This window comes from Acomys russatus, chromosome 13 (assembly GCF_903995435.1).
Source record: "Acomys russatus chromosome 13, mAcoRus1.1, whole genome shotgun sequence".
Lineage (NCBI taxonomy): Eukaryota > Metazoa > Chordata > Mammalia > Rodentia > Muridae > Acomys > Acomys russatus.
In genome coordinates, this window is record NC_067149.1 from 51,738,165 (window position 1) to 51,753,712 (window position 15,548).

Here is a 15,548-nt window from a genome sequence, read left to right on the forward strand (position 1 = left end):
TCTTGACTTCTCTCCTGGGTACTCCATCCCATGACCATGTTTGAGAACGTCTCTTTCTGTAAAGTTATTGCTTATATCACAGAACTACTGGACCTTCTGAACACGTACAAAACAGCTTCCTGTATCAGATACTATGGCTTTGCCTATGACACATGTTCAGAGGATGGTGATGTTAACATGATTTTGGGGCAGCGTTCTGGCCCTCCAAAAAAGCCCTTTTTCAGGTGATGTCAAAAGTTATTCACTGGACTTTTTGTAGGTTCAGGGATCTGCTTTCTAGTTGTACGAATTTGACTTCTCATGATTTCTGTGGTTGTCTAGGTGCACCTTGGGGTCAGGGAAGGGGACAGTGCTGGGGACTGGCTCTCTATAGAAGAAGCTATGGCTCCTCAGGTGAGTCTCAGGCTTCTTTGTGATTGATCTCTAATCATACATTTTTACTGAAGGTGCAACCAGGTCAGGCAGGTTTACATGTTTAAATAATTCAACCCTGGAAGATTTACTTTTCACTCATCTGTGTTAACAGCAAATCTGTCATCCCATTTTATTGGTGTTTCAGGCCCATCTAAGAATTGTGTATACGTGTGTATGTATGTGTGTGTGTGTGTGTGTTTAATTTCTGACTTTCTGCTTATTTGTTAAAAGATGAAAACATAGGTTTTACCTGTTGTTATATCTGAGACACACAGTGTTTATTAAAAACATCTCTTGCAACCATGGCTAAGCCAGGTTGGTGGCACAGGCCTGTATCCTTAGCACCAATGTGCAACATAGCAAGGCCCTGTCTCAATAAATATAAATATTATGACATAAAAGCTAAATGTGTGGTCAAATATGCACAACATTCAGTTATGTCCAGGTGAGTGGCAATGCATATGTCCCCACTGCTGCGGGACACTACTTTTTCTTCTGGAACTCTGTCTCCTTTCAGTACTAACCTCTTCCTTCCCTGGGAACCATTGGTTTTCTGTCATCATAAATTTCCCTTGTCTAGAGACCTCACAGAATACCCCCTTCCCCCCCTTTTTTTTTTTAACACTTCATGGCTTTATTGAGTCTTTCTTTCTCAGGTGTAGCAGGCAATACTCAGCAGGAGAGCTGAAAGGGAAGCTGAGAAACTATGGCCTCAATCTGGGTCCTTAAAGGGACACAGAGGGTATCTAGCATTGCTGGGGACCCTCTTCCCATCCACCATAACCATGGCCATGATATACCACCAATTTTTGTTCAGAGCATCTAATTACTTCGTCTCCTCAGGGCTAAAGGTGAAATCGAAAACCTGAATGTTCTGAAGGATGAGTAAAGGAGTGATGCTTTTGGGGATGCAGATTCCTTCCCGCTGAACCTGCCATCTGAGCAAGATTTCAGCTGGAGTTTGGCCATGTTTTTCAGCTAGTGCCAAGATCACTGGCTCATCAGGATGGTGCCAAGCATGATCAGAGAAATTCAAGAGACTGCAAGCAGTCACCTCCAAGCCTCGTGCTTGACAGTGGGCTAAGAGCTCATTCTGAGCCAGTTATGGATGGCATACAGAGGCCACACTGAGGCCATCATCAACCTGCTGACTGCTGAAGTTGGACAAGCCCAGGGCTCTTACCAGCCCTTTTGCCACCAGAGCTCCAGAGCCTTCCAGGTCTCCTTATAGTGGGTGGAGTCACATCGAACAGTTCCATTGGCATTTGTGGGAAAGAGATTGTCTCTCTGCTTAAAAGTTTAAGGCCAGTGCATCATATACAGGTCCAGATACTCCAACTGGAGATTAGTCAGTATAGCTTCCAGAGGGCAGCCTCTGCATCTTCAGGGTGGTGCTTAGAATTCCACAGCTGGCATGTCACAAACAGCTCCTCCTGAGGCATTACCTTGCCTGGTCCCACATTCTCCTTCAGGGCCTCTCCAATCTCAGTCTTGTTGCCATAAACAGAGCATCACAATCACTGTGGTGGTCGCCTACACTAAGGGCATGTTTGATGGCCACTTTTACCCGGCTAGGCTCACTCTTCCATGTCCCCAGACCAATCAGAGTCGTCATCTTCTGTCTAGTGTGCAGGAGGACACAGGAAGCTGTCATCGTACCATCCCTTTGGCAGGGAGCGACGGCTGTGGAGAAGACAAAGTGGGCAGAGCTCAGTTCTGGATTTTTATTTCACTTAGCACAATGTCATCAAAGATCATCTATATTGCACCATGTGTCCACATTTTATTTTCAATTTATTTTTAATATGCACACAAAGTGATGGGTTTCATTATGGCATTTCATACATATATATGGCATTGTACTCTTCTCTTCTCCATCCCCTGGCCTACTGTCTCCCCTGCCGCCACCCCCCCCCCCCTCCCCGGCCCTGAGCTGGCCCTGTTTCTTTCCTTAATCAGCTCTCTCTCCTGCTGGACTTTCCTTTGTTGAGAAACAACTTTATTTGGACTATAACTGGTTTACAGAGAAAAGGAACCCTTTAATGTGTATGACTGGGTGACTGGAAACACACAGGAAATCAGTGGTGTAGACATATGGGACACCCCCTCTAATGGTTTGCCTTTGTGTGGGGTCACTTAACATGAGACCCACTGTTTTTACATGCTGGCGTGTGATGCTGTGTTCACTATGGCCATATGACATACAGTGGACCACTAAATCTTTCTCATGCAACAGAACTGAAGCCTTACATGTAGACCCACTTCCTGTGTCCCCACCCCCCAACTGCTGGTAGCCACGCCCATATCCTTTGCTTCTGTGAGTTTGACTGTCATGGGGGCAGATCACCCAGTGTTTATCTTTCTGTGACTGGTCGCTTCACTTAGCATAGTGCCCTCCAGGTGGACTCATGTTGCCACACGTGGCAGGATTCCCTTCATTTCTGAGGCTGCATCAACCCATAGCACGTCTGTACCACATTTAGTTTATCTACTCATCCATTGCGGACACTTGCATTGCCTCCACATTTTGCCTGTTGTGATAATGCTGCGCTTCTAAACTTGGTTGGGAGGGCCAGGGTAGCTTAGATCTGCATGCTGGGCAGGGTCCAAGAGAGACTGTCCAGGGCCTCTCTTCCAACAAGGCAGGCACTGAAGACTGTCAGCCCCTGCTTGACTCACTTCCAACTCCTCTGAAGCAGTTTTCTCATCACCCACTCTCCAAGAGCAAGGGTGGCCTTTGGCTTTGGATGAGGGTAGCCTGGATAGGCTAATGTTCTACTTCTTGAGCAAGTAGGGATGTGGTCAGGTGATGCGGTTCAGTTGGAAGCATGACTATGCTACCTTTGTGGTCCTAATGGTAGCCATGTTCAGTCCGCAAAATTGTCCCCATCATGGGTCACAATGATGGCATGATGTTAAGGAGCCTTCTGTATAACTCAGGGCATGGTGGCATGTGCTGCTCAGTGTTTAAAGGCTTAGACTCTGAGTTAGAGTGACACTCTGGGCAAGTCACCAAACCTTTGTTATGTTCACTTGTTTTCATCTGTGTTGTATTCACTGAGAATTAAACACATTAAAAAGTTCTAGTACAATGTCTAACATACAGTAGGTTGCTCACTAAATATTAGCTACTATCATCATCCGTTTGAATTCTTACAGACACTGCCCTTTGCCCAGCCTTGGCCATCAGTTAGGAAGCTGGGAACATCATACATAGCCCCGGCCATGTCATTACTATGGCGGAAAGTCCGTTGCTCTCCTACTGCAAATTTTGGACACCGGCTCTGGTCCTGTGAGCTAGTGAAATCTCTGACACCTTGTAAAGCTTCACTCCTTCCTAATAACTTTCTGTATGAGTCAGGCCACCCTGAGTGTTTACGCTTCCGGACCCCAGGGTGGGAAAGGGGTGGTGGCTGCCACTGGCTTTGTAAGCTTCCAGGCAGCTGGGGGCAACAGGAGAGATCAATAGCGCTGAAGGAAAATTTGTCTGGCGTCCATGGAATAGGAATATTAATCTGACACAAGGCCAGAACAGGCTGGACCAGAGGGAGATGAAATAGTAACGCAAGAATGTGGTCCTTCCTGGTAGGATCAGACTGCAGCAAATCGGGAGCAGATTGCTGAACACATCTGATGGCTAGCAAATAGGAAGTCACGTTGTGCCTTAGGGTCCCCTGGGCACTCTTAGTAGCAAGCCTTCCCCAGGGGACCGTGTTGATTCCTCCTCACTGTGCTGTGGGAAGAATGGGCTTGTAGATCTGTCTGTTGGCTTTCTTTCACGTTTGTGTGGTTTGTTTTCTGTTGACATGATCTGGAACCGTCTTAAGGCCCAGCATGCCACCCTGGGGCATGTGTTGGAGAAAAAGACCTCACGGCCATGGTTTCCTTCCACTGTATTCTGTACTGACCGCTGCACAGTATGGGCTTGGCACCTTTGCCTGGGCACTCCATTCCTTGGTTTCCTCATGTCCAAGTTGCCATGGTGGGTTTACCGCCTCTGAAAGATGTTGGAAGTGTAGCCTTCCAACACCCCCACCCCCACCCCCAATCCCTAACCTAGAAGTCATCTTTGACTGATAACATCTCACAAAGGAAAAATTAGTTTTCTCTGAAGGAGCCTCACTGGATAGCCAGACTACACTCAAGAGAGGCTCCATGCCCAGCAGTAGATGGTCAAGACAAAGCCAACTGATCGGTATTTTGGGGGGATGTTTTGTTTCACAATGCTTTGTTTGGGCATTTGTTGCTTTGTCTTTGCTTATCTATTCTGCTTTCTGATTTTCTGTTTTTTTATGGTTTTTATATATATACATGTGGGTGTGTATCTCTGAGTGTACACATGCTTCTTTTGGTTTTCCTTGTGTGTGTTTCTTCTTTGTCTCTTAGCATTGTTCTATTCTTTTTTTTTTTTTTTTTTTGGCCTGTTTTCTAGGGAGGGGGGCATAGAAGGCTTGGAGTTGGATGGGTGGGGAGGTGGGTAAAATCTGGAAGGAGGTGAGGGAGGGGAAACAATGATCAGAATATATTGTATGAAAAAGATTATTTAAAAAAGAGGAGAGGAAGGCTGGAGAGATGGCTCAGCAGTTAAGAGCACTGGCTGCTCTTCCAAAGGTCCTGAGTTCAATTCCCAGCAACCACATGGTGGCTCTTAGCCATCTATAACAAGATCTGGTGCCCTCTTCTGGCGTGCAGGTGTACATGTAGGCAGAACACTACATGTACATAATAAATAAATAAATAAAAATCTTTAATAATAAAAAAAAAAAAGAGGAGAGGAAGTATGGCTTTCTGGACGTTAGTGGTTTGATATTGCCTTAAGACTTCCTTGTGGCCAGGCCATCACTCTTCATCAGGGGCTGTTTGCAATGGGAGTGGCAGGAAACAGTGGTAGGGAAAGGGGGCAAAGGGCAGGCTCAGGCCTGTGCTTGGCCTTCACAGCAGCCTGCATGTCAGGTCCCTGGGTGAGGATAACACCTTTGAAACTGAGCTGCCCCTGCGCTCTGTGTAATTTCACCCTCTCCTCTCATGAATTTTGCAGGGTCCTCATGGCAGTGCTGAGCACCCGCCCCCCCCCCCCCTACCCCCGTGTTGATTGTTAGTGGTATCGTGTTGTGCCTCGACTGCTGAGAGACAAGACTCGAAGTGCCTTTCCCTTTATTTACTGTTAGGTGCCGTGCAACACGGTGTGAAGTTGAGTTTACAGCTGGATGGTCCGTTGATTCCTGTACATGTCCTTCACCACCCATGTCACCCTAGGACACAGTTTAAACTTTGCTATGCTTCAGGTTCTTTCTTTTCTCTGACCCTTCTGTTTGTTTCCCCTCTCTCACCCTCTTTCCCTCCTTCATTTATTTCTTGTTTTCTCATGGTACCAGAGATGGAGCCCCAACTTAACACACGCCACAGCATCACATCTTTTTTCCTGTGTGTTGGCTTATTTGCAAAACGAGGATTTTTACTATCTGGCAGTAAGGCAGGTGCTAGAATTCTGTGTGGTATGGGACAGGCCTAGAGAAACATTTGCCACATGGTGCCCAGTCAGTCATTGTCAGGCATCATAAGACTCAATCAGAAATAAAACACTTTTTACACATGTCAGAGTTGAAGCAATGCATGAGACTGTATCTCATCCAAGCTCCTTATCTTTATTTTATTTTGTGTTTGACTTTTTTTTTTTTTTCAAATCCTGGCTTGCCTGGAATTTACTGTATAACCCTGGCTGGACTCCAGCTTGCAGCAATCCTCCTGCCTCAGCTTCCCAAGTGCTGAGATTATAAGCAGCAGCCACCATACTTGGTCCAAGACTCTAATTTATAAGCAAAGAATCCAAGAACTAGGAGAGCAATGTATTTGACCACGTCAGGTTTTCAGTACTACAATTAAATACCCAAGGTGCTTAACTTATAATGAGAATAGATTTATTTTGATTCAGAGTTTGGTGGTTTCAGCCTGGATTCTATTGACCGCCTCCCCCCTTAGCTTTTGGCTCCTGGCAAACAGCACAGTGGGGCAGACATTTGTGGCAGTGCAAACTACTATGTCACTCACCAGAGAACAAAGAGAAAAAGAGACTAAAGCCACAGGTGCCCATGAAGGTGTTCCTTCAGGGACCCCAAAGCCGCTCACTAAGCCCTGTGCTCTCAGGGTCCACGGCCCCTTTCAGCAGTGCCTTTCTGGGGGCCAAACTTAACAGAGAATTTTCAACAGAGGAATATCAAATGGCCGAGAAACACTTAAAGAAATGCTCGTCCTCGTTAGTCATCAGAGAAATGCAAATCAAAACGACACTGAGATTCCATTTTACACCCATCAGAATGGCTAAGATCAAAAACTCAAGTGACACCACATGTTGCCGAGGATGTGGAGAGAGAGGAACACTCCTTCATTGCTGGTGGGAATGCAAACTAGTACAACCACTTTGGAAAGCTATCTGGCGCTATCTCAGAACAAGACCCAGCCATCCCACTCCTTGGAATATACCCAGAAAATGCCTTACCACATAACAGGGACATATGCTCAACCATGTTCATAGCTGCTCTATACATAATAGCCAGAACATGGAAACAGCCTAAGTGTCCCTCAGTAGAAGAATGGACTAAGAAACTGTGGTATATTTACACGATGGAATACTACTCAGCTATTAAAAACGAGGAATTCCCGAAATTTGTGGACAAATGGATTGATCTAGAAATTATCATAATGAGTGAGTTCACCCAGAAGCAAAAAGAGACAAACGGTATATACTCACTTATATCAAAACACTAGTCCAAGGGATACGTACCATGAAAATCTTTACTTACCAAGAAAGTGGATCAGAGGAGAGGATATCCGATTGAGACTTTAGGCAAGAGTAGCATGGAAGAAAGAGGAAATAGTAGGACCCACAGGGTCCTGGAAACCTACAAGAAGAACTTTATGACAGGCAGGTCTAGATCCTGGGGTCCTCCTCAAACTAAGGCACCAGCCAAGGAGAATATAGGCAGTAAGCTTCGAACCCCTACCAAGACCTAGCCGACGAACATGATACTCTCCACCGTTGAATGGAGAGTGAGATCTGACTCTCACACGAACTCTGGTGCCCCTTTTCTGACCATGTCCCCCGGATGGGGAGACCTGGTGGCACTCAGAGGAAGGATAGCTAGTTACCAAGAAGAGACTTGATATTCTGAGAGCATATATAGGGGGAGGAGGTCTCCCTCAGTCACAGACATAGGGGAGGGGAGAAGGGGAGAAGTGGGAGGGAGGGAAGAATAGGAGGAAACAGGGGAAGGGCTAACAATCGAGATGTAATATGAATAAATTAATAAAAAATATTAAAAAAAAAGACAGATGCCTTGAAGGGATACTAATCTAAATTGTGCTAAGCCCTGGTCCCCACCAGGGGGAGAAACAGGGCCCTGAATACCTGGATTCTCTGCCTCATGTTCCTTTCACACTCTCAGCATGGGACCTGCTCTCTAAGCTTGAAGAACATCTAACAGCCTGGACAGCTGAGCGGGCGTCACACTCCCATGCAAATGTCTCCTCCATAAGTGAGGCCGTAAATGCCCGAGTACGAGAATATTCAGGATTTGAACTAAACAGCGAGTGAATCCCCACAATTTGTACAGAGTGATGGGTAATGCATGAGTAAATGCAGAGGTCACAGCATCTCCAGGTGTGCTTCTGGAGCAGAGCAGGTGTTCCTGCCCCGCCCCCGCCTCTCCCCCTGCCCTGTAGGCAGCAAGGGTCTTCTGCTTCCGTGAGTCTTAGTTTCAATGCAGTGGGATGTGAGCTCTGCCCCCCCCCCCCCCCCCCCCAAACCCCAGATGTTTAATTGATCTGCCTTCAGTATCCTAGCAGGGACTAACTGGCAAAGAGAAACTGGATCCACTAATGAAATTCTAGATGACAAAATGTGTATGTAGTGGCATTAGAGACTTCCAGCAGGGTACGTGGTAGGGAGAAAATACTCCACAGTGACAAGGGGCTCATGTGGAGTCCAACATGCAGTCACCTGTGTCCACAGGGCAACTTTAGTCTCTTGTCTCTCTTTGTACCCTCATCACCATCTGTCTCCTCCTGCCCAGTGTTTCTCTCCTGATTGGGTGGCTCTGTGAACTCAAGAGGTCTAGCCTCTGCCTTTTGGCTGCATTTTGATCAAGGTTTCTCTGCTTTCACTGGCGTGGACCTTGAGTCAGGAAAACAAAGCCAGCCTTGTTTGGGGATGTGGGTGATCCACTGTGTCCTTTTTTGCATCCTTTTTCAACCCCCCCCTCCCGCTGTCTCGGACCACCCAGTTAACGCTCACCCGCCTTTGATCTTCTTTTCCAAGCTTTGAGAAAGAAGACACATCACATGATTTGAGCTCCGCAGCCACTACTAGTCTGTCTGATGTCTGACCAAGCTGTGAATGTCTTCTGTCCAGCCAGTGGGTTAGGACCTGTAGCTGGCACTGTTGCTCCTCTGTGCCTCCGAGAAGTGCAGATCCAGCCTTCATAGGGTAATCATCAAGGTTCAAGGCTCGGAAGAGAGAGGGAAGAGCAGAGTAGAAGCGCCCTGTCCCTAGTGTGAGGAAGTGGGTCTGTCGGCAGGAAAACCTCTCCCCACTTAGGCTTCCCATTTGCAGCATGGAGCTGAAGCCTGGCCTCTGCCTCCTGGTGTTCCTGGTACCCAGATGGGGCTGGTGTGGGAAGAGAAGCGTTCATGTTTCTTCTTCAGGTCACAGAGGAGGTCTTGGACTGCAGGAACTAACTTTGATAGAGGTTAGAAAGACCCAAAACCTAAGTCTAATTGTTTTGGCTGGGTTTTTTTTCCCCCTACCTTTTTTTTTTTTTTTTTGGTTTTTTGAGACAGGGTCTCTCTGTGTTAGCCTTGGCTGTCCTGGACCCACTTTGTAGACCAGGCTGGCCTCGAACTCACAGTGATCCGCCCATCTCTGCCTCCCGAGTGCTGGGATTAAAGGCGTATGCCACCACGCCCGGCTCCCTACCTTATTCTTAAAGATCCTTGAAGAAAAGGCTCTTCCTTGTTCTCCAAGCCACGAGCCTTCCATTTCTCCTTCAGTACTTGTTTACATGTTGCATTCTCTCCTTCTGCCTTCTCCTGCCCTCCACACTTCGCCAGGAAGGGTTAAGTCAGCTCTAGTTCCAGGCAGGATGTGTCCATCTGCCCAAGATGAGCATTATTGAACTTGTGAGCGTATTTCTATAACTTCAGTCTCCAGCCCCAGACAATGAGATGGAAAGTGTTCCAGGCTCAGTGTTTACCAAGGGAACCTTCTTCCAAATGTTACGTTTTCCTGTTTGATTGGTTCACCCTCACGAGGGGTTTCGATTCTTTTCCCCCATTAGAGACAGAAGGAGGAAGGATTTTAGGGGCCCATGAAACCTCTGTGGCTGTTATCATTACTCCTCTGACCCTGACCTATCCTTGGTTAAAAAAAAAAAAAACAAAGTTTGACTTCTGTGATACCGTGGTGTAGCTAGGGAAGCAGTGGAACCTAGTAACGTCAGGGAATGTCGTGTAGCCCGGGAGGGATGACTGGAGTGGCCCTTCTTGGCTTTGAGACTGCTGTTGATTTTATTATTGATCACTGAGTTTGATCTGATGCATTTCCCAGAGACTTGGCCTGGGGCTGTGCTGTTGGCTCCAGGGGCAGCAGCTATGTCGATGACGACGGCTTTTTCCACTTCTCTTGCCAGAAAGCAAGAAGTGGTAGGATAGACACATGCACTCTTCCCTTCCTTTAAGAAGTCTCACTGGGGTGCACACATACGTGGGTTTCTCTAGATTAGATGGTGTGTGCTGAAAATTGCTAATGACACTCTGCCAGAAGTTGGGGTAGATGGGCTGACCTTTGGAAGACTCTTTTGGGTGGGGAAGTTACTAAGGTTTTTTTTCTTTCCTTTTTTTTTTTTCTAATTTTTTGATGGGCTGTGCATTTCATGTGAGGAATAGTATACAGGGGAGTCTGGACAGGGCACTCTGTGCTGCCTTGGTCTGTCTCTCTGTCTCTGGATAGATCCACCAAAAATTCAATCCAGAGTATAGACAATGGGTTCGATTGGAGGTAGTCAGTGTGGAAGTATTTTTATCCATCTGTTTGTCCGTCCATCCATCCATCCATCCATCCATCCATCCATCCACCATTACCAAGTGCCAATTAAAGTCTAGGAGCTATGGTAATCTTCCCGGCACTATTTAATTATTTAATTTCTTCTAGTAGGTCTACTTCTGAAATACACAAGTATTTCAGTCATTGGTTTATCTGACATGGTGAGCATTTGCTCAGTCTTCCTTGTTATTTTCTCGTCCTCTGGACTTTAGGGGCTATCCAGATTTTCCCCAAATTTCCTCTCTCTCTCTGTCTCTGTCTGTCTCTGTTTGTCTGTGTGTGTCTCTGTCTCTCTCTCTCCATCCTTCATGTGTTTCTTCTCACTTATCTTCCTCTAAAATAGCAAGAGTTTAGTTCTGTCTTTAGTCATTCATCTCTTTTTGTTTGGTTCCATTGTGGCTTCTGTTCCCCATCAAGCCAACAATAAGTACTACCCTCCAGAAGATGACAGGAGCAAGACAGCACTAGAGCAACGTGGCTAACGTTCAGACAGAAGCTAGAGGCGTGTTTCTAGAGGAGGGCACAGTGCTCAGTGATGAAGGAGTTGAACAAATGACTTTGCAAGGTCTTTACTTTCACTGTTTTGTAGAAAGGGCAACTGAAGCACAGACAAGCTAAATAACTTACCTGGGGTTACACAGGGTGAGTGTTTAGCTGGGTATTCGAACCCAGGAAGTCATATGGTACCTTCTGGAAGCTTGGAGGAAGAAGTATCTACGACTCTCTCCTGGATTTTGAGGACAATCTGTCATTTTTTTGGCTTGTGGCCCCTTTACTCCAATCTTTGCAATTTTACACTTCTCTCTCTCTCTCTCTCTCTCTCTCTCTCTCTCTCTCTCTCTCTCTCTCTCTCTCTCTGCTGAGGGGCTAGGACTACCCTAAAATGTTATAATTACACAACAGCCACACTTATTTGTATCTGCAAAGATTCTTCCAAGTGAATATATATTCTGAGGTTCTGAGTGACATGGATTTTTGGAGGGACACAGTCAATTACCTATAATAACCATTTGGATTTATTTTAAATGAGAATTGATGAAGGCAGGTGTAGAAATTAAAATGAAACTTTAATATTTTGGATATATGTTTGATGGACTTAGGAATATTTTTTTATAGCACAAAGTTGGATAGATAGGGAAAAGGAAGTAGATCTGCAAAGAATTGAGGGAAGGGAGTGAATATGATCAAAACACTTTGTATGAAATTCTCAAAGAACTAAAACAATTAAAAAATACTTTAAGACTCTAATCATATTTTAGAATATTATTATGATTGGTGTTTGGGCCATGGGACTTCTTTCTTGGCTGTCCCTGTACCTGCCCTGAGGTGCCATGTGGACTAAGTCTGAGCCTTGCTCCCAGATGCTATTTGAACTCAGATAATGTGATAATGTCATTCTTCACTCACCTTCCTTCCTGGGCTTCTCTCTAGTCAAATGCCTAAAGTAACGCTCCCATTTTTTTCTATTGAATATGGCCTTGAGCTTCATTTCTTCCTCATCTTTCTTCTCTGAATAGACCTTGATTTTTTCCCCTCTTGGAGTGAACCTACATATCTTGGATTTAATGGTGTGTGTGTGTGTGTGTGTGTGTGTGTGTGTGTGTATGTGTGTGTTGAGGCAGGGAGTAGGGTTCTTCTCCGTTGTTCTAGATACAGAGTAGGTCACGTCAGCTTTGGATGGTCGTCTTGTGATGCTGCTGCCTGCAAGGCTTTTGTGTTAACCCCAGCTTCTCATTGCACCTAATCTCAGGCACATCAGGAGAAGGGAGGGGCTTGATGCTTGCATGTGCTTTTGGACTGCACAGCAGAATGGACGCCTCAGTGGTAGATATTAGGTAGCAACTGTGGGTTCGGATTAAAGCTCCCACAGATGTCTGCCCCTCAGGCTGATCCCGGTCCCAGGGGCGCTATCAGTCTGAGTTGTTTGAGTGGGAGGGAATGGAGGCATGGATCCAGGAGGTGGAATGTCTGGTCCAAACTTTTGATCAGGCCATGCGCCCTTTGATGTAGCAGACAGAGTTCCCTCCAAGAGCCATGTTGAGGCCAACGGGGCAGTTGCTCTTCCAGCATGCTCTGGCAGGTATAAACACATGGGTATGGGCTGGGTTTCATCCCTGATCCACCCTGCATGTGTCAGTGCTGGTTGGTTTCTTGATACTTCTTCATCTGTTCTGACAGTCATCTCCTTACATGATGGTATGGAAAACATGTACTATCACGTCAGGTATTAACAGAACAAACGTTTGTTGGATACATATTGTGTGGGAGTCAGCAATAGACAAGGGGACTTAGGTGTTAGAATACACAGAGCCAGAGCCAGTGCTCAAGAACCTCATATTCCAGTGTAGCAGACAGGCATGTTCATAGTCATAGTGACATGAGAAAGGTCAATGGGACATGCCCATCAGTAAGACTGACTCTCAGGTAAGGTGTGGAAAATGATGCCCTGCAGAATGAATCTAGCCAACCAGCTGTGTGTGAAAGAGAGGGATGTGGGGGTGGGGGAGAGAGTACCATAGTATTGTTTTCAGGTATTATGCATGCATTCATGAGGGCACACTCTGAGGTCAGAGGAAGATGCCCTGCGTCTTTCTTTATTACTGTTTGCCTCACTTCCTCAGACAGGGCCAGTCACTTAACCTGGAGCTCATCACGTTTGCACAGCCTGCACAGCCAGCAAGCCCCCTGGCATCTATGTGCCTGTGCGGGTTCCCCATCCTCAGCACTGCAGTTACACATGCTCATGGCCATGGCCGTGCCTATAGGTTTACACAGGTGCTTGGTGTCTGACCTCAGGTTTTTGTGCTTGCTCAGCAAGTGCTCCTATCCACAGAGCCACCTCCGAGCTCTGCACCACCTGCCTTCAAAAATGAGAATTGCGTCGGGATTCAGCCACACTCACACGTCTACTGTTTGGGGACACTTCTGTGATTCAGTGCCAGCACAGAGTAGTCCTTAAGGAAACGCTGGCCTGCAAAGAGGGAAATAGTCACTCTCTGTGCTTTCTAGAAAGGTTGGCTAAAGACTGCCACCCTCGGTGATGGTTCAGTGGGTGGAAGTTCCAAAGGAAAAGAGGAAATCCATATGGACTTTCTGACACTCAGAACACAGGGGAGAATGGTCTCAAGGAGAGCTATCTGGGGAAATGGGACTCCTTAGATGAATGTGATGTTTAGATTGGGGTAGAGGGCTTCAAAAAGCATGGTCTACGAATGATGACAAAATACCTAACAATACAATGCAAAGGAGGAAGGGATGATGATTTCAGCTGACTGTTTGAAGGTACAGCCTGCCATGGCAGGGAAGGCGTAGTAGAGGGAGGACGCTGCAGCTGGTCACACTGCAGAAGCAGTCAGGAGGCCAAGAGAGATGAATGCTGGTGCTGGGGCCCTTGTGCTTTTCACCGAGTCTAGCACCCTGGCCTGTTGGGTAATGCCACCCACATTCAGGATGGGCTTTCCCTGCTCTGTTAAATCTTTCTGGAAACATCCTCATTGGTACACCCAGAGGTGTGTCTATGGTGATTCTAAATCCAGTCCAGTTGATAATTAGGGTTGACAGTCACATGTGGCAAATGGGAATGGGACTTGGAGAAAGCTGGGGGACCATCCACAGCTTCCTGGATGCCCGGAATGCTGGGTAGGATAAGATCAAGGCCAGGGCCAAGCAGAGGACGGGATCAATGATAAGAGAGGTTGTATAGATTTAAAGCCAAATCAGAAAAGAGATGGCTGAGTACAATGTATGAAAGAAGTGCAGAACCTTGGAGTTCTGCTAACCAGACCCTTCATGCATAAGTGGAAGGAGTGAAGGGAAGGCAAGAGAACTGATCTAAGCTCAGCCAGCGAGTGAATAGGACAGGTCAAGCCCAAGTACTGTTGTCATTTAGCCAGAGGAAGAAAGATGAAAATACATTCACCAGGTACTTGCGTGCAAAAGTCACCTAGGGTGAAACCTTGCACATTGACCTATGGCCTGCTTCTGTATAGAAAGAGCACCGATGGCAGCGTCCCTTAAAATTTTCAGCAGCCTTCTGGCTCCTAGTCTTTCTTCCCCCTAGATTCTTGGGTGGTTCTTCAATCTGTAAGCAGCTTCAGCTTTCTCCTTCTCCTTCTTCTCCTCCTCCTCCTTCGTCTCCTTTTCTCCTCCTCCTCCTCTTTCTCTTCCACCTTTGCTTCTGAGTGCTGGGATTAAAGGTGTGCACTACCACACCTGGCTATTCAATCTGTAAGCTTCTTGAAGGGTTCTCTCTCTCTCTCTCTCTCTCTCTCTCTCTCTCTCTCTCTCTCTCTCTCTCTCTGTTTTCCCTTGAGGCTTCCTTCTTGTTTATACTAGGAACTCCATACAGGTATGAAAGCACTGAGTCCTGGAGCCTCTATCCATATTTTTGCAAGTATATAGGTGAGAAATTAGTCTTCCACCATTCTTCATTGCATGGGGTTCAGTGACTTTACTAGTCTCTAGTTCTGGCTGACTCCCTTAGGTCTAGGAGGCCTCACTAGAGTGCTATAAGGCTGTCATGGAACCCTGGATCATCTCTGCAGTTCCTCACACCAGGCTTATGACCACCTGCAGACCCTTTCCTTCAAACCATCTCACTGCCCCTGGACAAAGAGCTTCTTTCTGTGTTGAATGTCTCCCAAGAAGCCCCATTAGCTCAGGAGGATACAGCTGGAATGCCGTGCCTCTTCAGTGATTGACAGAAACACCTCATTTGTCCTGAGGTGTTGATGGAAAGGCTGGAAGAGCAGCCAGAGAAGACTCTCCCACGAAGGCCAGCCCTGATCAGCAGGACACACTCCTCCTGTGCTCCCAAAGCTTTGAGCAGCCTCTCCCCTTGGCGTCTCCAGTATGCTGGATGGGTTCAGCCCAAATCCCTCGGCAAGGGAAAGACACAGATTGCAGGGACATATGATGCAAAGAAGACAGTATTTTCTCAGAGGATCTCACATTCCTTTGTCATTTACAAAGCAGCCTCAAAGTTGCCCCAAGCCAGTGGCTTAGTTGGCTCAATATTAGACCATAACATGAAGCCAAA

The 15,548-nt window shown here is 46.6% G+C and overlaps 1 protein-coding gene and 1 pseudogene across 1 annotated transcript in view; one reads left to right on the forward strand and one right to left on the reverse strand.

The window, feature by feature from the left end:
- Positions 1–15,548, forward strand: part of LOC127197685 (anoctamin-2) — a 185,622-nt gene that overhangs the window by 52,496 nt on the left and 117,578 nt on the right. The gene's annotated exons all lie outside the window — the stretch shown is intronic.
- On the reverse strand, positions 1,127–2,068 carry LOC127196917 (aldo-keto reductase family 1 member A1-like; annotated as a pseudogene).